The sequence below is a fragment of the Phocoena sinus genome, chromosome X (genome assembly GCF_008692025.1).
Source record: "Phocoena sinus isolate mPhoSin1 chromosome X, mPhoSin1.pri, whole genome shotgun sequence".
In the NCBI taxonomy this organism is placed as follows: domain Eukaryota; kingdom Metazoa; phylum Chordata; class Mammalia; order Artiodactyla; family Phocoenidae; genus Phocoena; species Phocoena sinus.
The window spans coordinates 76,816,948-76,838,564 of NC_045784.1; the positions used below are offsets into that span (position 1 = coordinate 76,816,948).

The 21,617-nt window shown below is 39.4% G+C and overlaps 1 long non-coding RNA gene across 1 annotated transcript; it reads left to right on the forward strand.

Annotated features, from left to right (window-relative positions):
- Positions 1–6,637: 6,637 nt before the first annotated feature.
- On the forward strand, positions 6,638–18,522 carry LOC116747927. The gene is made up of 3 exons (XR_004348137.1): positions 6,638–6,672; positions 13,981–13,986; positions 18,377–18,522. It is a non-coding gene; the product is annotated as an uncharacterized LOC116747927 (long non-coding RNA).
- The last annotated feature ends 3,095 nt before the right edge of the window (positions 18,523–21,617 follow it).

Sequence of the window (21,617 nt, forward strand, 5' to 3'; positions counted from 1 at the left end):
ATATGCCCAGGAGTGGGATTGCTGGATCATATGGTAGCTCTATTTTTAGTTTTTTAAGGAACATCCTTACTGTTCTCCATAGTGGCTGTACACATTTACATTCCCACCAACACTGTAGGAGGGTTCCCTTTCCTCCACACCCTCTCCAGCATTTGTTGTTTGTAGACTTTTTGATGGTGGCCATTCTGACTGGTATGAGGTGATACCTCATTTAGTTTTGATTTGCATTTCTCTAAAAATTAGCGATGTTGAGCATCTTTTCATGTGCCTGTTGGCCATCTGAATGTCTTCTGTGGAGAAATGTCTATTTAGACCTTCTGCCCATTTTTTGATTGGGTTGTTTTTTAAATGACATGATACTATACATAAAAAATCCTAAAGATGCTACCAGAAAACTAATACAGCTCGTCAATGAATTTGGTAAAGTTGCAGGATACAAAATTAATACACAGAAATCTCTTATATTTCTATACACTAAGAACAAAAGATCATCAAGAGAATTTAAGGAAACAATCCCATTTACCATCACATCAAAAATAATTAAACACCTAGGAATAAACATACCTAAGGAGGCAAAAGACCTGTACTATAAGATACTGATGAAATAAATTGAAGATGTCACAAACATATGGAAACATATACCATGTTCTTGGATTGGAAGAATCAGTATTGTCAAAATGACTATACTATCCAAGGCAACCTACAGATCCAATGCAATTCCTATCAAATTACCAATGGCAGTTTTCACAGAACTAGAAAAAAAATCTTAAAATTTGTATTAGAGACACAAAAGATTCTGAATAACCAAAGCAATCTTGAGAAAGAAAAGTGGAGCTGGAGGAATCAGGATTCCTGACTTCAGGCTACACTACAAAGTTAAAGTAATCAAAACAGTATGGTACTGGCACAAAAAACAAAATATAGATCAATGGAACAGGATAGAAAGCCCCCAGATAATCCCACGCACCCATGGTCAGTTAATCTACAACAATGGAGGCAAGAATATACAATGGAGAAAGACCATCTCTTCAATAAGTGGTGCTGAGAAAACTGGACAGCTACATGGAAAAGAATGAAACTAGAACATTCTCTAACACCATACACAAAAATAAACTCAAAATGGATTAAAGACCTAAGTGCAAGACAAGATACTATAAAGCTCTTAGAGGAAAACATAGGCAGAACACTCTTTGACATAAACCACAGCAATATCTTTCTGGATCCACCTCCTAGAGTAATGAAAATAGAAACACATTTTTAAAAATGGGGTCTAATTAAACTTAAAATCTTTTCCACAGCAAAGGAAACCATAAACAAAACGAAAAGACAACTCATGGCATGGGAGTAAATATTTTCAAATTAAGTGACCAAGAAGTGATTAATCTCCAAAATATACAAAGAGCTCATGCAGCTCAATATCAGAAAATATATTCATTTGTTTTAGTTTTTAGATTCCACATATAAGTGATGACATAAAGTATTTGTCTTTCTCTATCTGACTTATTTCACTAAGAATAGTGATCTCTAGATCCATCTACATTGTTGCAAGTAACAGAATTTTATTCTATTATATGGCTGAGTACTACTCCGTTGTATATATATGTATACATCATATATATAATTTATATATCACATCTTCTTTATCCATTCATTTGTTGATGGGCACTTAAGTTGCTTCCATATCTTGACTATTATAAATAATAATGCTATGAACATTGAGGTGCATTTATCTTTTAGAATTAAATTTTTCATTTTCTTTGGATATATACCCAGCAGTGGAATTGTCTGATGATATAGTAGTTGTATTTTCAGTTTTCTGCAGAACCTCCATACAGTTTTCCATAGTTTGAACCAATTTATAATTCCAACAACAGTATAATAAGATTCCCTTTTATTCCTATCCTCACCAACATTTGTAGACTTTTGATGATAGCCATTTTGACATGCATGTGGTGATATCTCATTGTGGTTTTGATTTGAATTTTCTTGATGATTAGAAATGTTGAACATTGTTTCATGTGCCTGCTAACCATCTGTACATCTTTGTAGGAAAAATGTCTATACAGGTTTCTACCCATTTTTTAATTGGATTCTTTGTTTGTTTGGATATTGAGTTGTATGAACTGTTTATAAATTTTGGATAGTAACCCATTTTTGGTCATATCATTTGCAAATATTTTCTCCCATTCATCAGGTTGTGTTTTAGTTTTGCTGATGGTTTCATTTACTGTGCAAAGCTTTTGCTATTAATCATGTCCCATTTGTTTATTTTTGCTTTTGTTTCTTTTTCCTTAGGAGACAGATCCAAAAAATATTACTACATCAGTAATGTTCTGCCTATGTTTTCCTCAAGGAATTTTATGGTTTTCAGTGTCACATTTTGGTATTCATTCTATTTTGAGTTTCTTTTTGTATATGATGTGAGAAAAGTTCTAACTTCATTCTTTTACATGTAGCTGTCCAGTTTTCCCAGCACCACTTATTGAAGAGACTGCCTTTTCTTCATTGTATATTCTGGCCTTTGTGGTAGAGTAATTGATCATAAGTGCATGGCTTTATTTCTGTGCTTTCTATTCTGTTCCATTCATCTGTATGTCTGTTTCTGTGCCAGCACCATGCTCTTTTGATTACTGTACCTTTACAGTATAGTCTAAAGTCAGAGAGTGTGATACCTCTAAATTTCTCTTTTCTCTCAAGATTGCTTTGGCAAATCGAGGGGGTTTTCTGTGGTTCCATATAATTTTTATAATTATTAGATCTATTTCTGTGAAAAAATATCATGGATATTTTTATAGGGATCATATTAAATCTGTAGATTTCTTTGGGTAATATGAGCATTTTAACAATATTAACTTTTCCAGTCGAAGAACATGGGAAATCTTTCCAAATCTTTGTATCATTTTCTCCTTCCTTCATCAACATTTTATAGTTTTCAGAGTATAGGGCTTTCACCTCCTTAGTTAAGTTTATTCCTAAGTATTTTATTCTTTTTGATGTGATTGTAAATAGCATTGTTTCTTTAATTTCTCTTTCTGTATGTTCATTAATAGTGTAATGAATAGCAGTAGATTTCTCTATATTAATCTTGTTTCCTGCAACATAGTAGAATTCATTTATTAGATCCCTTAAACTTTTCATTTTCATTTTATTTTATTTTTTGCTGTTATGATTGGGTGATTTCCATTATTCTCCTTCCAGGTCACTAAAGCATTGGTCTGTATCACCTAGTCTACTGTTAATTCCCTCTAGTGTGTTTTTCATTTTGTTTATTATATTCTTCAGTTCTGACTGGTTCTGTTTTTAATATATTTTCTAGTTCCTTGTTAAAATTCTCACTGTGTTCATCTATTCTTTTCCCTATTTCAGGTAGCATTCTTATTACTAAACTTTTAATTCTTTATCTAGTAAATTTTTTATTTGTGTTTCATGACTTTTTTTCAGGGATTTTCTCTTGTTCTTTCAACTGAGACAAATTGAGGCTTCTCGTTTTACTTATCTTTCTCTGTCTCTATGGAATTAAGTGAAACAGTTACCTATGGTAGTATTGAAGGGATGTCATTATGTGGGAAAGTTCCTATACAGTCTGCAGGTGTCCAGTGACTTTAGTGAGAGAACTGGACTTGACATCAACACAACTCATGTCTTTCCTCAGGGTATGCTGACAGCTATCACCTTGGTAGGATGTTTAGCTAAAAATGTAGGGGCTATACTTATATATAACATCCCTTCATTTACACAGAATGGAAATCTCTCTGCTCCAAATTGCTGTCAACTAGACAGTATCTTAAATCCTTCCTTTGGCCAAATTAGAATTGTTAAAGTTGGAATGCAAAATGAAAAAAGTCAATATTCAGTCTGACTTCCAAAGTAAAATATTGAGTCCAGAGCAAGATAATATAATTGAAAGTCAAGTTTGGTTTTGTTTTTATTGGAGTATAGTTGGTTTACAATGTTGTGTTAGGTTCTGCTTCACAGCAAAATGAATCAGTTATACATATATCAACTCTTTTTAAGATTCTTTTCCCATATAGATCATTACAGAGCACTGAGAAGTGTTCCCTGTGCTATACAGTAGGTCCTTATTAGTTATCTATTTTATACATAGTAGCATGTATATGTTAATCCCAATCTCCCAATTTATCCCTCCCCTCTTTCCCCCCTGAAATTTGGGTTTTTAAAAAGAGGAAAATGTATTGAAAATTCCAAAATTTCCCCTTACATTAAAAAAATCATTTTACTTTAAGACATAGTGCACAGAGGATGAAACACATGGCAGAAAGAATTCCTCTGGACAGAAAAGTAAAATAGGAGGGCTTCCCCAAGATGGGATTATTTTGATTCAAATATACTGCAACTGGGATAAGAAAGGTGACTACGAACATAAAACCCAGTCCCCAAACTTCCTTGATCTTGGTCAAAAGAATTAGTGTAGTAGAAACACTGATAAACTTTCAATAAATTGAAGGAGAATATAAGGCTATCCAGATTGTTACTCTTGTTATTATTGTTGTTCTTGCCTTCCTGCTCATCCATCCTGGCACATGTCAGTAAAGGTAGAGGGAGTATTTCAATTAACTGATCTGAGAGAGGGCTCTGTTCTTTAATAGCCTATGTGTAGTATGCAGGACATATAGGACTTCCCAGGTATCCTGGTGAAAGAATGCAGAAATCCTTCAAGCAGCAGTCTTTAATAGGGATTTATATACACCTGAGGATTCACCAATCCATTCCAAGGGGTGTAAAGACATAGATAGTTTAGAAGAATAAATTCCTAGAACCTCAACATTCATGTATACTCTTTCTAAAAATAATTTTCCCAAGGACAACCTTTCAGTTGCATATCCTTTTCTATACTTTTCCATGCCCAGCTACAGTGGAAAGTTCTGAATGAGCTCTGACTAATGGTGACAGCTTCCTATCTTAAATGCACACTATGCTTCTACTATTTTTTTTTTTACCTCACTGACTTCTCCTAATTCAAAGGAACCTCCTGAGTCCAAATGCAAACAGCTTGACAGTGGGAGAAGTTAATGTCCCCAGAGAAAACTTACAACCAATGGATAATGGAAACTTAAGTGAATTGACCTGAGATAGTAAGCAGAGAGTATACAGGTCTCTATACTTCAAAGCAATGATCACTAAAGAGTACCCATTGCAAAGGAGACACTATGACTGAGAAAATAACACATTTGGTGGATGTCAACAAGCCTCTAATATAGTGCAGGAGTGGTGGCTATGCATGGCTGAAACTCATATCTATCCTCTCTCAAAATCTGGTCTAGCACCTTTATCTGAGGAATTACAGAATACACCTAAAGTCCTCTAAGAGATCCTTCAAAACATTACCTCTTATAACAAAGGAGGTTTTTGACAGTAGATAAATAGCTTCATCAGGGGCACATTACGACAAGATTTATTGGTACTATAGCATCCTGTGTTATCCAGAAGCAGCATATAGAAGGCCAGAATGGTTGTTTAGAAGCTCCATTAAGGTGACAATATACTCTAGGTTTGGGATGCTACCCTCCAGGATATGGTATAAGGCATTGAACTAATGACCGTGAGCTCCAGGAATCAAGAAATGAAATAAGATTGGCCCATTTGTGGATTTTTTTGTGTGTCTCATACCCTCAATTGTATGTACTTCTGGATTAGAGATTCTAGTTCCCTGATGGTGAAACTCTTGTAAGTTGAATATTTGTTGGATTTACTGAATATAAGGATAAAATAGTTGCTTGATCCTTTTAGAGTTTTCATATCAGTAGAGCAGCAGACCAACTGAGCAAGGAAAAGGTTACTATTTTGGTGGGTGGGTGGTCAATTTTCTCCAATTCCCATGCAATGCTAGAGTTGCCACAATATAATACAGGCAGGGAAACTATTTCTGAAACTACAATGATATACCATTTTATAGCCATTGGGAAGGCTATTATTAAAAAAAAAAGAACAAGAAATAAATGTTGGCAAGGATGTGGAGAAATTTCAACCCTTGTGCATTTCTTCTAGGAATACAAAATGATTCAGCAACTCTGGGAAACAGTATGACAGTTATTCAAAAAATTGACTGTAGAAGGCGTGAAGGCACAAGAACATGAGTGTGTGGCTTGAGTGGCAGAGATTTTTTTTCCTGAGCCATCAGAGGGAGCCGCAGCACTTCTCCCGAGTTGGTGATTGATCGACTGTGATCCACCATGCAAAAGTGAGTGGTGAAAGGCAGCAGGGCTGATGGGTCGCAAGGATGTAAGTGTGACTGAAGGCTCTCACACCCTCTATTCTAGGACAGAATCATGAATAAACTGGAGGACAAGCAGGACAAGATGATATGAAGAAGTTTACAGGCCCTCTATTGCCAACTGTTAACCGTGTGGCTGGAAGGGTCTTGATGCTCTGGCCACATGTCAGACCTGTGTCTCTGAGGTGGGAGAGCCGAGTTCAGCACATTGGTCCACCAGAGACCTCCCAGCTCCATGTAATATCAAATGGCAAAAGCTCTCCCAGAGATTTCCATCTCAAACTTAAGAAAAAGCTCCACTCAACAGCCAGTAAGTTACAGTGCTGGACACCCTATGCCAAACAACTATCAAGACAGAAACACAACACCACCCATTATCAGAGAGGCTTCCTAAAATCATAATAAGGTCACAGACACCCCAAAATGCACCACCAGTCATGGTTCTGCCCACCAGAAAGAAAAGATCCAGACTCATCCACCAGAACACAGACACCAGTCTCCTCCAATAGTAAGCCTACACAACCCACTGAACCAACCTTAGCCACTGGGGGCAGAAACAAAAAACAATGGGAACTACGAACCTGCAGCCTGTGAAAAGGAGACCCCAAACACAGTAAGTTAAGCAAAATGAGAAGACAGAAAAACAAAGCAGATGAAGAAGCAATGTAAAAACCCACCAGACCAAACAAATGAAGAGGAAATAGGCAATCTACCTGTAAAACAATTCAGAATAATGAGATAGTAAAGATGATCCAAAATCTTAGAAATAGAATGGAGAAACCACAAGAATTGCTTAATAAGGACCTACAAGAACTAAAGAGCAAACAAACAATGATGAACAACACAATAAATGAAATTAAAAATGTTCTAGGGCTTCCCTGGTGGTGCAGTGGTTGAGAGTCCGCCTGCCAATGCAGGGGACACGGGTTCATGCCCCGGTCCAGGAAGATCCCACATGCTGCAGAGAGGCTAGGCACATAAGCCATGGCCGCTAAGCCTGTGCGTCCGGAACCTGTGCTCCACAACGGGAGAGACCACAACAGTGAAAGGCCCGTGAAGCACAAAAAAAAAAAAAAAAATGCTCTAGAAGATATCAATAGCAGAATACCTGAGACAGAAGAACCAATACACTACTAAGTGACATGGAAGATAAAATAATGGAAATAACTACTGCAGAGCAGAATAAAGTAAAAAATAATGAAAAGAATTGAGGACAGTCTTAGAGAATTCTGAGACAACATTATATGCACCAACATTTGAATTATAGGAGTCTGAGAAGAAAAAGAGAAAAAGAAAGGGACTGAGAAAACATTTAGAGATTACAGTTGAAAACTTACCTAATATGGGAAAGGAAATAGTTAATCAAGTCCAGGAAGCACAGAGAGTCCCAACAAGATAAATGCAAGGAGAAACAAGCCAAGACACCTATTAATCAAACTATCAAAAATTAAATACAGAGAAAAAATATTAAAAGCAGCAAGGGAAAAACAACAAATAACATACAAGGGAATCCCCATAAGGTTAACAGTTGATCTTTCAGCAGAAACTCTGCAAGCCAGAAGGGAGTGGCAGGACATATTTAAAGTGAAGAAAGAGAAAAACCTACAACTAAGATTACACTACCCTGCAAAGATCTCATTCAGATTCGATGGAGAAATTAAAACATTTGCAGACAAGCAAAAGCGAAGATAATTCAGCACCACCAAACGAGCTTTACAACAAATGCTAAAGGAACTTCTCTAGGCAGGAAACACAAGAGAAGGAAAAGACCGACAAAAACGAACCCAGAACAATTAGGAAAATGGTAATAGGAACATATATATCAATAATTACCTTAAATGTAAATGGATTAAATGCTCCCACCAAAAGACATAAAGTGGCTGAATGGATACAAAAACAAGAACTGTATATATACTGTCTACAAAAGACTCACTTCAGACCTAGGGACACGTAATGACTGAAAGTGAGGGGATGAAAAAAGATATTCCATGCAAATGGAAATCAAAAGAAAGCTGGAGTAGCAATTTTCATATCAGACAAAATAGACTTTAAAACAAAGACTATTACAAGAGACAAAGAAGGACACTACCTAATGATCAACAGATCAATCCAAGGAGAAGATATAACAATTGTAAATATTTATGCACCCAGCATAGGAGAACTACAAAACATAAGGCAAATGCTAACAGCCATAAAATGGGAAATCAACATTAACACAATGGTAGGGGACTTTAACAAAAAAACCCATTTTCACCAATGGACAGATCATTCAAAATAAAAATACATACGGAAACACAAGCTTTAAGTGACACACTAAACAAGATGGAATTAATTAATATTTATAGGACATTCCATCCAAAAACAACAGAATACACTTTCCCCTCAAGTGCTCATGGAACATTCTCCAGGATAGATCATATATTGGGTCACAAATCAAGCCTTGATAACTTTACGAAATTTGAAACGATATCAGCATCTTTTCTGACCACAATGCTATGAGATTAGAAATTAATTTCATGGAAAATAACTTAAAAGACACAAATACATGGAGGCTAACCAATACACTACTAAATAACCAAGAGATCACTGAAGAAACAAAGAGGAAATCAAAAAATACCTAGAAACAAATGACAATGAAAACACAATGACCCAAAACCTATGGGATGCAGCAAAATAGTTGTAAGAGGGAAGTATATAGCAATACAATCTTACCTTAAGAAACAAGAAACATTACAAATAAACAACCTAACCTTACACCTAAAGCAATTAGAGAAAGAAGAACCAAAAAAAAAAAAAAACCCAAAGTTAGCAGAAGGAAAGAAATCATAATGATCAGATCAGAAATAAATGAAAAAGAAATGAAGGAAACGATAGCAAGGATCAATAAAAATAAAAACTAGTTCTTTGAGAAGATAAACAACATTGATAAAACATTAGCCATACTCAACAAAAAAAAAGGGAGAAGACTCTAATCAATAGACTTAGAAATGAAAAAGAAGTAGCAGCTGACACTGCAGAAATACAAAGGATCATGAGAGATTACCACAAGGAACTACATACCAATAAAATGGATAACCTGGAAGAAATGGACAAATTCTTAGAAAAGCACAACCATTTGAGACTGAACCAGGAAGAAATAGAAAATAAAAAAGACCAATTACAATCACTGAAATTGAGACTGTGATTAAAAATCTTCCAACATACAAAAGCCCTGGACGAGATAGCTTCACAGGCGAATTCTATCAAACATTTAGAGAAGAGCTAACACCTATCATTCTCAAACTCTTCCAAAATATAGAAGAAGGAGGAGCACTCCCAAACTCATTCTATGAGGTCAGCATCACTCTGATACCAAAACCAGAAAAAGATATCACAAAGAAAGAAAACTACAGGCCAATATTACTGATGAACATAGATGCCAAAACCCTCAACAAAATAGTAGCAAAAAGAATCCAACAGCACATTAAAAGGATAATATACCATGATCAAGTGGGGTTTATCCCAGAAATGCAAGGATTCTTCAATATATGCAAATCAATCAATGTGATACACCTTAATAACAAATTGAAGGAGAAAAACCATATGATCATCTCAATAGAGGCAGAGAAAGCTTTTGACACAATTCAAGACCCATTTATGATAAAAAACCTCCAGAAAGAAGGCATAGAGAAAACTTACCTCAACATAATAAAGGCAATGAATGACAAACTCACAGCCAATATCGTCCTCAATGGTGAAAAACTGAAACCATTTCCTCTAAGATCAGGAACAGGACAAGGTTGCCCACTCTCACCACTATTATTCAAAATAATTTTGGAAGTTTTAGCCTCAGCAAACAGAGAAGAAAAGAAATAGAAGGAATCCAAATCGGAAAAGAAGAATAAAGCTGTGACGGTTTGCTGATGACATTATAATATACATAGAGAATCCTAAAGATGCTACCAGAAAACTACTAGAGCTAATCAATGAATTTGGTAAAGTAGCAGGATAGAAAATTCATGCACAGAAATCTCTTCCATTCCTATACAATAGTGATGAAAAATTTGTAAGAGAAATTAAGGAAACACTCCCATTTACCACTGCAAAAAAAGAATAACATACCTAGGAATAAACCTACCTAAGGAGACAAAGACGTGTATGCCAAAACCTATAAGACACTGATGAAAGAAATTAAAGATGATACAAACAGTTGGAGAGATATACCATGTTCATGGATTGGAATAATCAACATTGTGAAAATTACTATACTACTCAAAGCAATCTACAGATTCAGTGCAATCCCTGCCAAATACTGATGGCATTTGTCACAGAACTAGAGCAAAAAATTTCACAATATGTATGGAAACACAAAAGACACCTAATAGCCCAAACAATCTTGTGAAGAAAAATGGAGCTGGAGGAATCTGGCTCCCAGACACAGACTATACTACAATGCTAATGTAATCAAGACGGTATGGTACTGGCACAAAAACAGAAATATAAGTCAACAGAAAAGGATAGAAGTCCCAGAGATAAACCCACGCACATATGGTCACCTTATTTTTATAAAGGAGGCAAGAACATACAATGGATTCAAGACAGCCTCTTCAATAATTGGTGCTGGGAGAACTCGACAGCTACATGTAAAAGTATGGAATTAGAATACTCCCTAACACGATGCACAAAAATAAACTTAAAATGGATTAAACACCTAAATGTAAGGCCAGACACTATAAAACTCTTAGAGTAAAACATAGGCAGAACACTCTATGACATAAATCACATCAAGATCCTTTTTGACCCATATCCTAGAGAAATGGAAATAAAACCAAAACTAAACAAATGGGACCTAATGAAAATTAAAAGCTTTTGCACAGCAAAGGAACCCATAAACAAGATGAAAAGACAACCCTTAGAATGGGAGAAAATGTTTGCAAATGAAGAAACTGACAAAGGATTAATCACCAGAAGTTATAAGCAGCTCATGCAGCTCAATATCAGAAAAACAAACAATCCAATCCACAAATAGGTAGAAGAACTAAATAGACATTTCTCCAAAGAAGATATACAGATTGCCAACAAACACATGAAAGGCTGCTAAACATCTTTAATAATTAAAGGAATGCAAATCAAAACTACAATGAGGTATCATCTCACACTGTTCAGAATGGCCATCATCCAAAAATCTACAAAAAATAAATGCTGTAGAGGTTGTGGAGAAAAGGGAATCCTCTTGTACTGTTGGTGGGAATGTAAATTGATACAGCCACTATGGAGAACAGTATGAAGGTTCCTTAAAAAAACTAAAAATAGAGCTACCATATGACCCAGAAATCCCACTACTGGGCATATACCCTGAGAAAACAATAATTCAAAAAGAGTCATGTACCACAATTTTATTGCAGCTCTATTTACAATAACTAGGACATGGAAGCACCCTAAGTGTCCATTAACAGATGAACGGATAAAGAAGATGTGTCACATATATACAATGGAATATTACCCAGCCATAAAAATAAATGAAATTGAGTTATTTTTATGGAGGTGGATGGACTTAGAGACTGTCATGCAGAGTGAAGTAAGTCAGAAAGAAAAACAAATACCATATGTTAACACATATATATGGAGTCTAAAAAAAAAAAAGGTTCTGAAGAACCTGGGCCAGGACAGGAATAAAGACACAGATGTAGAGAATGGACTTAAGGACATGGGGAAGGGGAAGGGTAAGCGGGACGAAGTGAGAGAGTGGCATGGACTTATATATACTATCAAATGTATAATATATAGCTAGTGGGAAGCAGCCTCATAGCACAGGGAGATCAGCTTCATGCTTTGTGACCACCTAGAGAGATGGGATAGGGAGGGTGCGAGGGAGACACAAGAAGGGTGAGATATGGGAATATATGTATATGTATATCTGATTCATTTTGTTATAAAGCAGAAACTAACACACTATTGTAAAGCAATTTTACTCCAGTAAAGATGTTAAAAAAATTACCATATAATTACCAAATGATCCAGCAATTCCACTTCCGAGTATATACCAAAAACCTTAAAAGCAGAGACTCAAATGGTATTTGTTTCCATATGATATCACTTTTACGTGGAATCTAAAATATGATGTAAATAAACCTATCTATGAAACAGAAACGGCATCATGGGCATAGAGAACATAATAATGGTTGCCAAGTGAGAGGGGTTTGGAGGAAGGATGTAGTGGGAGTTTGGGGTTAGCAGATGTAAGCTTTTATATATAGAATGGATAAACAACAAAAATTCCCCACTGTATAGCACAGAGATATTCAATTATGTATAAGTCAGTCACTTTGCTATACAGCAGAAATTAACACAACATTGTAAATCAACTCTAGCTCGATAAAAATATTGATTAAAAATGGTATTTGTTCACCAATGTTTATAGTAGCATTTTCATAATGGCAAAAATGTAGAAACAGTCCAGTTTTCTGTAGACACATGAATGGATAAACAAAATGTGGTATCAACATACAATGGAATTTTATTCAACCTAAAAATGAATGTAAATCTGATACATGCTACAATATGATTGTATTTTGAATATTTTATGTTATGTGAAATAAGCAAGACAAAATAGGACAAATACTGTATGATTCCATTTATAGTAGGTACCTAGACTAGTTAAAATCATAGAGACAGACAGTAGATAGGTGATTGCCAATGGCTATTGGGTGGTGAAAAAAGGAGAGTTATTTTTTAATGGACACAGAGTTTCTGGTTAGAAAGATCCAAAAGTTCTGGAGATGGATGGTGGGGATGGTTAGACAATAGTGTGAATATATTTAATGATGCTGAACTGTACATTTAAAAATGGTTAAGAGTGACCAGGATTGTGGAGTAGGAAGTCCCTTAGCGCATGTCCTCCCATGGGCACACAAAAATTACAACTATTTATAGAAAAGCCATGAATTATAATGACCTGAAGACTATAAGAAAAGATCTTCTACAACTGAAGATATAAAGAAGGAACCACAGTGAGGGGGGTAGGAGGGTCAGAAACACAGTAGAGTCAAGACCCAGATCCCCAGGCAGGTGAGCCACATATGGAGGATAATCATAATTGCAGACATTCTCCCCAAGGAGTGAGGGGTACATATTCCACAAAAGGCTCCCCAGCATGAATGTCCTGAAATCAGGAAGATGAGCTCCCAGAACATTTGGCTTTGAAGGCCAGTGTGGCTCGCATTCAGCAGAGCCAGGGAGCTGTATAATTCAGAGACTCCACTGTTAAATGATGTACGCAAAATGTCACACTCTGCGACCCAGGGCAGAAGCAGTAATTTAAAAGTAACCTCGGCCAAACTCACTTGCTTATCTTAGAGAGCCTCCAAGAGAGGCAGGAGGCAACTGGGACTCACCCTGGGGACATAGACACTGGTGGTAGCCATTTTGAGGAGCTCGTTCTACCACGAGGACACTGATGCTGGCAAGCACTATTTTGGAATCCTCCCTCTAGCTTATTTGTGCCGGGACACAGCCCTACCCACTAGCCAGTAAGTACATGTCAAGGGACACCGCAGGCCAAACAGCCAGATGCATAGGGGCATAGCCTCAAACACCAGCATGTCAACACAAGCTTTGCCACCCCAAAACCACAGCCAGTCTCCCTGGGATCTGGCCTTGCACAGCAGCAGACCTGTACCAGCCCTGGGATGCACCAGGCCCAGGCCCCACGCATGAACAGGCCAACATCAGCACTGGGACCTCCTAAGCATTGCATCCAGCTGCCCCAGAACATGGTCCCACCCACCAGTGGGTGGCACCAGGTCCAGGACTCCCTGGACAGTGCAGTCAGTGGTGCCAGGACATGAATACACCCACCAGCCTCTATACTATACAAGGACAGGCAGCCAATTGGGGGCCAGCCCTGCATCCCAGCATCCCCATAAATTTTGACCCCACCACAACAGAAGGACCCATACAGCCCACATAAGGGGAAATCTTATAGCATATAGCTATAGTGATCAGAGAGGATGTGCTTCTGGGACCCATAAGATATCTCCTACATAAGGCCACTTCTCCAAGATTGGGAAGCATCATGGACCTACCTAATACTTAGAAATAAAAAACAGAGAATCAGACAAAATTAGGTGACAGAGGAATATGTTCCAAAGAAAGGAACAAGATAAAATCCCAGAAGAAGAACTAACTAAACAAGAGATAATCAATCTACCCAATAAAGAGTTCAAGGGAATGATCATAAAGATGTTCAATGAACTCGACAGCAGAATGGATGAGCACAGTGATGAGGTGAACAAAGAGAAAATATAGAAGAACCAAACAGAGCTGAAGAAAACTATTACTGGAATTAAAAAAAATAAACTAGAATGAATCAACAGGAGATGAGACAGAAGAATGGATCAGTGAACTGGAAGACACAGTTACGGCTATAACTCAAGCTGAAAAGAAAAAAAATTCATCTTGACTTTTATCTATTGTAGTCATTTGTTAGGTTCTCATAAAAAAAGTATTACAGACTGGGTGAGTGGCTTAAACAACGGAAATTTATTTTCTCATTGTTCTGAAGACTGGAAGTCTGAGATCAAACTGTTGGCTGGTTTGGTTTCTCCTGAGGCCACCTTCTCCACGTATCATCTCTGGGTCTTCCCTCTGTGCCTATCTCTGTCCTAATCACATTTTCTTATAAGAACACCAGTCATATTGGATTAGGGCCCACCCATATGGTCTCATTTTACCTTAATTACCTCTTTAAAGGCCCTATCTCCAAACACAATCACAGTCTGAGGTATGGGGATTAGGAGTTCAACATATAAATTTTGGAGGGACGTAATTCATCCTATAACACTTACAAAATTTCTACATCTCTATTTTTCTAACATTCTCCCTGGGTCAGAATACCTAGAGATCTGCCCAAGCCAGTGTCCCAAGAGCCATGGTTGGGTATGGCTGACAGGGTTTTATCCATTGTTGTGTAACAGGTTATTACAAACTTAGCTATTTAAAACAACACCCTTACTCTCTTCAACTCCAGGCAATGTGTGACTGTCATCTGGTCAGTGTCTAACAAGGCTGCAGTCAAGATGTCATCCAGGCTGCACTTCTTCATGGAACTTGGAGTTCTCTTCCAAATTTACTTTGTTGTTGGCAAATTTAAGTTACTTGCAGTTGTAGAACTAAGGTCTCTAGTTTCTTACTGGCTATCAGCTGGGGCCACCCTTAGATCCTAGGCACCTGACATTTCCTGCCATGTGGCTCTCTCTAGAACATGAAAATCTGCTTCTTCCAGGCCAACAGGAGAGCTTCAAATCTTTCTCGCTTCTTCTTTCTCTCACTTCTAGACTCTCTTTTAAAAGGGCTCATTTGATTACATCAAACTTGTGCACACTCAAGGAAAGGGAATTATACAGAGTGTGCACACTAAACAGTGATTAATATGAGGCCATTTTAAAATTCTGCCCACCACAAATAAATTGATTCATGGGGACTCAGAAGACAACTGAGGAATATTAAGAACCAAGTAAAAGACAGTAGGCAAATTCAAGGCCCAGATTCCAAAGGAAGCATCAATAAAGAACAAAGGAAACTACTGCAGAGGTTGAAATCAGAAGTCATCCAGAAGAAACAGGACAATAGGATAGTAGGAGTAGAACTGAAGTTCCCTGATATCAAATCCATTGGAGGGGAAAAAGGTTTTAATTGTACTGGACTGAACCAGAAAACTTGTGGTCACTTATTATCTGCACCACATTTATTTGCCCATGAATTTTATATACCAAAAGGTTCATGAAAATAGTGACCATGTCATTATTTTCTTTTCACTATATCATCAGTGTCTAGAATATTGCCTGGCACATATTATGTTCTCAGAAATTATAATTTGAATTACTTAATTATAATCTGACAATGCTGAAGGACCCTTGGAAAGCTGTACTTCATGGCATGAGATTTTTCAGCCATCTGACATGTAACAATTTTCCTTCATCTTTAAAACAGATGATCTTGGGGCTTCTGGGAAGATGGCAGAAGAGTAAGACACAGAGATCAACTTCCTCCCCACAGATACACCTGAAATACATCTACACGAGGAACAACTCCTATAGAACACCTACTGAACGCTGGCAGAAGACCTCAGACCTCCCAAAAGGCAAGAAACCCCCCACATACCTGGATAGGGCAAAAGAAAAAAGAATAAACAGAGACAAAAGGATAGGGACGGGACCAGCACCAGTGGGAGGGAGCTGTGAAGGAGGAAAGGTTTCCACACACTAGGAAGCCCCTTCGCGGGCGGAGACTACAGGTGGCAGAGCAGGGGAGCTTCGGAGCCGCAGAGCAGAGCATAGCAACAGGGGTTCGGAGGGCAAAGTGGAGAGATTCCCACAGAGGGTCAGGGCCAACCAGCACTCACCAGCCCAAGATGCTTGTCTGATCACCTGCTGGGGCAGGCGGGGCTGGGAGTTGAGGCCAGGCTTCTCTAGGAGCGCTGGGAAAGGACTGGGGTTGGTGGCGTGAACACAGCCTGCAGTGGGTTAGTGCACCACGGCTAGCCGGGAGGGAGTCCAGGGAAAAGTCTGGAGCTGTTGAAGAGGCAAGAGACTTTTTCATCCTTCTTTGTTTCCTGGTGCGTGAGGAGAGGGGATTAAGAGAACTGCTTAAAGGAGCTCCAGAGACGGGCGCGAGCCAGGCTAAAAGCGTGGACACCAGAGATGGGCAGGAGACGCTAAGGCTGCTGCAGCTGCCACCAAGAAGCCTGTGTGCGAGCACAGGTCACTATCAACAGGCCCCTGCGGGGAAGCCTGTGCAGCCCACCACTGCCAGGGTCCCGAGATCCAGGGAAAACTCCCCCAGGAGAACGCACGGCACACCTCAGGCTGCTGTAACGTCATGCCGGCCTCTGCCGCCGCAGGTTCACTGCGCACTCCATGCCCCTCCCTCCCGCCAGCCTGAGTGAGCCAGACTCCCCAATTCAGCGGCTCCTTTAACCCCATCCTGTCTGAGTGAACAACAGACACCCTCCAGTGACCTAAACGCAGAGGCAGGGCCAAATCTAAAGCGGAGCCCCTGGGAGCTGTGAGAACAAAGAAGAGAAAGGGAAATCTCTCCCAGCAGCCTCAGAAGCAGCGGATTAAAGCTCCACAATCAACTTGATGTACCCTGCATATGCAGAATACATGAATAGACAACAAATCATCCCAAATTATGGAGGTGGACTTTGAGAGTAAGATTTATGATTTTTCCCCTTTTCTTCTTTTTGTGAGTGTGTATGCATATGCTTCTGTGTGAGATTTTGTCTGTATAGCTTTGCTTCCACCATTTGTCCTACTGTTCTATCTGTCCATTTTTCTGGGTTTTAAAAAAAAAATTTTTTTAATAATTTTTCTATTTTAATAACTTTATTTTACTTTACTTTATCTTCTTTCTTTCTTTCTTTATTTCTTTCCTTCTTTCCCTCATTTAGACAATGAATCATCCCAAATTGAGGAGGTGAACTTTGAGAGAAAGATTTATTTATGATTCTTTTCCCCTTTTCAACTTTTTGTGAGTGTGTATGTGTATGATTCTGTGTGAGACATTGTCTGTATAGCTTTGCTTCCACCATTTGTCCTAGGGTTCTATCTGTCTGTTTTTTTTCTCTTAATAATATTGTTTTTATTTTAATAACTAGATTATATTTTATATTACTTTATTTTATTATACTTTATCTTCTTTCTTTCTTTTTTTCCTTCCTTCCCTCCTCCCTTTCTTCCTTCCTCCCTCCCTCCCTCCCTCCCTCCTTTCTTTCTTTCTTTCTTTCTCTTGTTCTTTCTACTTCTACTAATTCTTTCTTTCTACTTTTTCTCCCTTTCATTCTGAGCTATGCGGATGAAAGGCTCTTGGAGCTGCAGCCAGGAGTCAGTGCTGTGCCTCTGAGGTGGGAGAGCCAACTTCAGGACACTGGTCCACAAGAGAACTCCAAGCTCCACATAATATCAAATGGCAAAAATCTCCCAGAGATCTCCATCTCAACACCAGCACCCAGCTTCACTCAACGACCAGCAAGCTAAAGTGCTGGACATCCTATGCCAAACAGCTAGCAAGACAGGAACACAACCCCACCCATTAGCAGAGATGATGTCTAAAGTCATAATAAGTCCACAGACATGCCAGAACACAAAAGCAAATATGTAACAGCTCACTAGAAAGACAAGAAGCAGCCTCATCCACCGGAACACAGGCACTAGTCCCCTCCAACATGAAGCCAACACAACCCACTGAACCAACCTTAGCCACTGTGGACAGACACCAAAAACAATGGGAAATACGAACCTGCAGCCTGCAAAAAGGAGACCCCAAACATAGTAAGATAAGCAAAAGGAGAAGACAGAAAAACACGCAGCAGATGAAGGAGCAAGATTAAAACCCACCAGACCTAACAAATGAAGAGGAAATAGGCAGTCTACCTGAGAAAGAATTCAGAATATTGATAGGAAAGATGATACAAAATCTTGGAAATAGAGTAGAGGAAATGCAAGAAACATTTAACAAGGACCTAGAAGGACTAAGCATGAAACAAACAACGATGAACAACACAATAAATGAAATGAAAAATACTCTAGATGGGATCAATAGCAGAATAACTGAGGCAGAAGAATGGATAAGTGACCTGGAAGATAAAATAGTGGAAATAACTACTGCAGAGCAGAATAAAGAAAATAGAATGAAAAGAACTGAGGACAGTCTCAGAGACCTCTGGGACAACATTAAATGCACCAACATTCAGATTATAGGGATCCAAGAAGAAGAAGAGAAAAAGAAAGGGATTGAGAAAATATTTGAAGAGATTATAGATGAAAAATTCCCTAATATGGGAAAGGAAATAGTTAATCAACTCCATGAAGCACAGAGAGTCCCATACAGGATAAATCCAAGGAGAAATACGCCAAGACACATATTAATCAAACTGTCAAAAATTAAATACAAAGAAAGCATATTAAAAGCAGCAAGGGAAAAACAACAAGTAACACAAAAGGGAATCACCATAAGGTTAACAGCTGAACTTTCAGCAGAAACTCTGCAAGCCAGAAGGGACTGGAAGGATATATTTAAACTGATGAAGGAGAAAAACCTGCAACCAAGATTACCCTACCCAGCAAGGATGTCATTCAGGTTCGATGGAGAAATTAAAACCTTACAGACAAGCAAAAGCTGAGAGTTCAGCACCACCAAATCAGCTCTACAACAACTGCTAAAGGAACTTCTCTAGGCAAGAAACACAAGAGAAGGAAATGACCTACAATAACGAACCCAAAACAATTAAGAAAATGGGAATAGGAAGATACATACCAATAATTACTTTAAATGTAAATGGACTTAATGCTCCCACCAAAAGACACAGATTGGCTGAATGGATACAAAAACAAGACCCATATATTTGCTGTCTACAAGAGAACCACTTCAGACCTACAGACACATACAGACTGAAAGTAAGGGGATGGAAAAGTATATTTCATGCAAATGGAAACCAAAAGAAAGCTGGGGCAGCAATTCTCATATCAGACAAAATAGACTTTAAAATAAAGACTATTAGAAGAGACAAAGAATGACACTACATAATGATCAAGGGATCGATCCATAAAGAAAAATAACAATTGTAAATAGTTATGCACCCAACGTAGAAGCACCTCAATACATAAGGACAATGCTAACAGCCATAAAAGGGGAAATCAACAGTAACACATTCATAGCAGGAAACTTTAACATCCCAATTTCACCCATGGACAGATCATCCAAAATGAAAATAAATAAGGAAACACAAGCTTTAAATGATACATTAAACAAGATGGACTTAATTGATATTTATAGGACACCACACCCAAAACCAACAGAATACACATTTTTCTCAAGTGCTCATGGAACATTCTCCAGGATAGATCATATCTTGGGTCACAAATGAAGCCTTGGTAAATTTAAGAAAATTGAAATTTTATCATGTATCTTTTCAGACCACAATGCTATGAGACTAAATATCAATTACAGGAAAAGATCTGTTAAAAATACCAGTACATGGAGGGAAAACAATACACTACTTAATAACGAAGTGACGGAAGATGGCGGAAGAGTAAGACGTGGAGATCGCCTTCCTCCCCACGGATACACCAGAAATACATCCACACGTGGAACAACTCCTACAGAACACCTACTGAAGGCTGGCAGAAGACCTCAGAGCTCCCAAAAGGCAAGAAACTCCCCACGTACCTGGGTAGGGCAAAAGAAAAAAGAAAAAACAGAGACAAAAGAATAAGGACGGCACCTGCATCAGTGGGAGGGAGCTGTGAAGGAGGAAAAGTTTCCACACACTAGGAAGCCTCTCCGCGGGCGGAGACTGCGGGAGGCGGAGGGGGGAGCTTCGGGACCGCGGAGTGGTGCATAGTGACGGGTGCGGAGGGCAAAGCGGGGAGATTCCTGCACAGACGATCGGTGCCGACCGGCACTCACCAACCCGAGAGGCTTGTCTGCTCACCCGCCGGGGCGGGCGGGGCTGCAAGCTGAAGCTCGGGTTTCGGTTTTGGACGGAGCGCAGGGAGAGGACTGGAGTTGGCGGCTTGAGCATAGCCTGAAGGGGTTGGTGCGCCACGACTAGCCGGGAGGGAGTTCGGGGAAAAGCCTGCACCGGCCGAAGAGGCAAGAGACTTTTTCTTCCCTCTTTGTTTCCTGGTGCGTGAGGAGAGGGGTTTAAGAGCGCTGCTTAAAGGATCTCCAGAGAAGGGCGCGAGCCGCGGCTAAAAGCGCGAACCCCAGAGACGGGCACGAGCCGCGGCTAAAACCGCGGACCCCAGAGACGGGCGGGAGACGCTAAGGCTGCTGCTGCCGCCACCAAGGGGCCTGTGTGCGAGCACAGGTCACTCTCCACACCCCTCTTCCGCGGAGCCTGTGCAGCCCGCCACTGCCAGGTTCCCGGGATCCAGGGACAACTTCCCCGGGAGTACGCACGGCGGGTCTCAGGCCGGTGCAGCGTCACGCTGGCCTCTGCCGCAGCGTCACGCTGCCTCTGCCGCCGCAGGCCCGCCCCGCACACAGTGCCCCGCCTTCCCCCATCCCCCAACCCCCGGCCTGAGTGAGCCAGAGCTCCCGAATCAGTGGCTCCTTTAACCCCGTCCTGTCTGAGCAAAAAAACAGACGCCCTCCAGCGATCTGCGCGCAGGGGCAGGGCCGGGTACAAAGCTGAGCTCCTGTGAGCTGTGAGAGCAGGGAGGAGAGGGGGAGGTCTCTCCCGGCAGCCGCGGAGGCGGCGGATTGAAGCTCCACAATCAACTTGATGTGCCCTGCATTGTGGAATACCTGAATAGACAGGGAGTGATCCCAAATTGAAGAGGGGGAATTTAGGAGCGAGATCTGTGATTTTTTTCCCTTTTCCTCTTTTTGTGAATGTGTG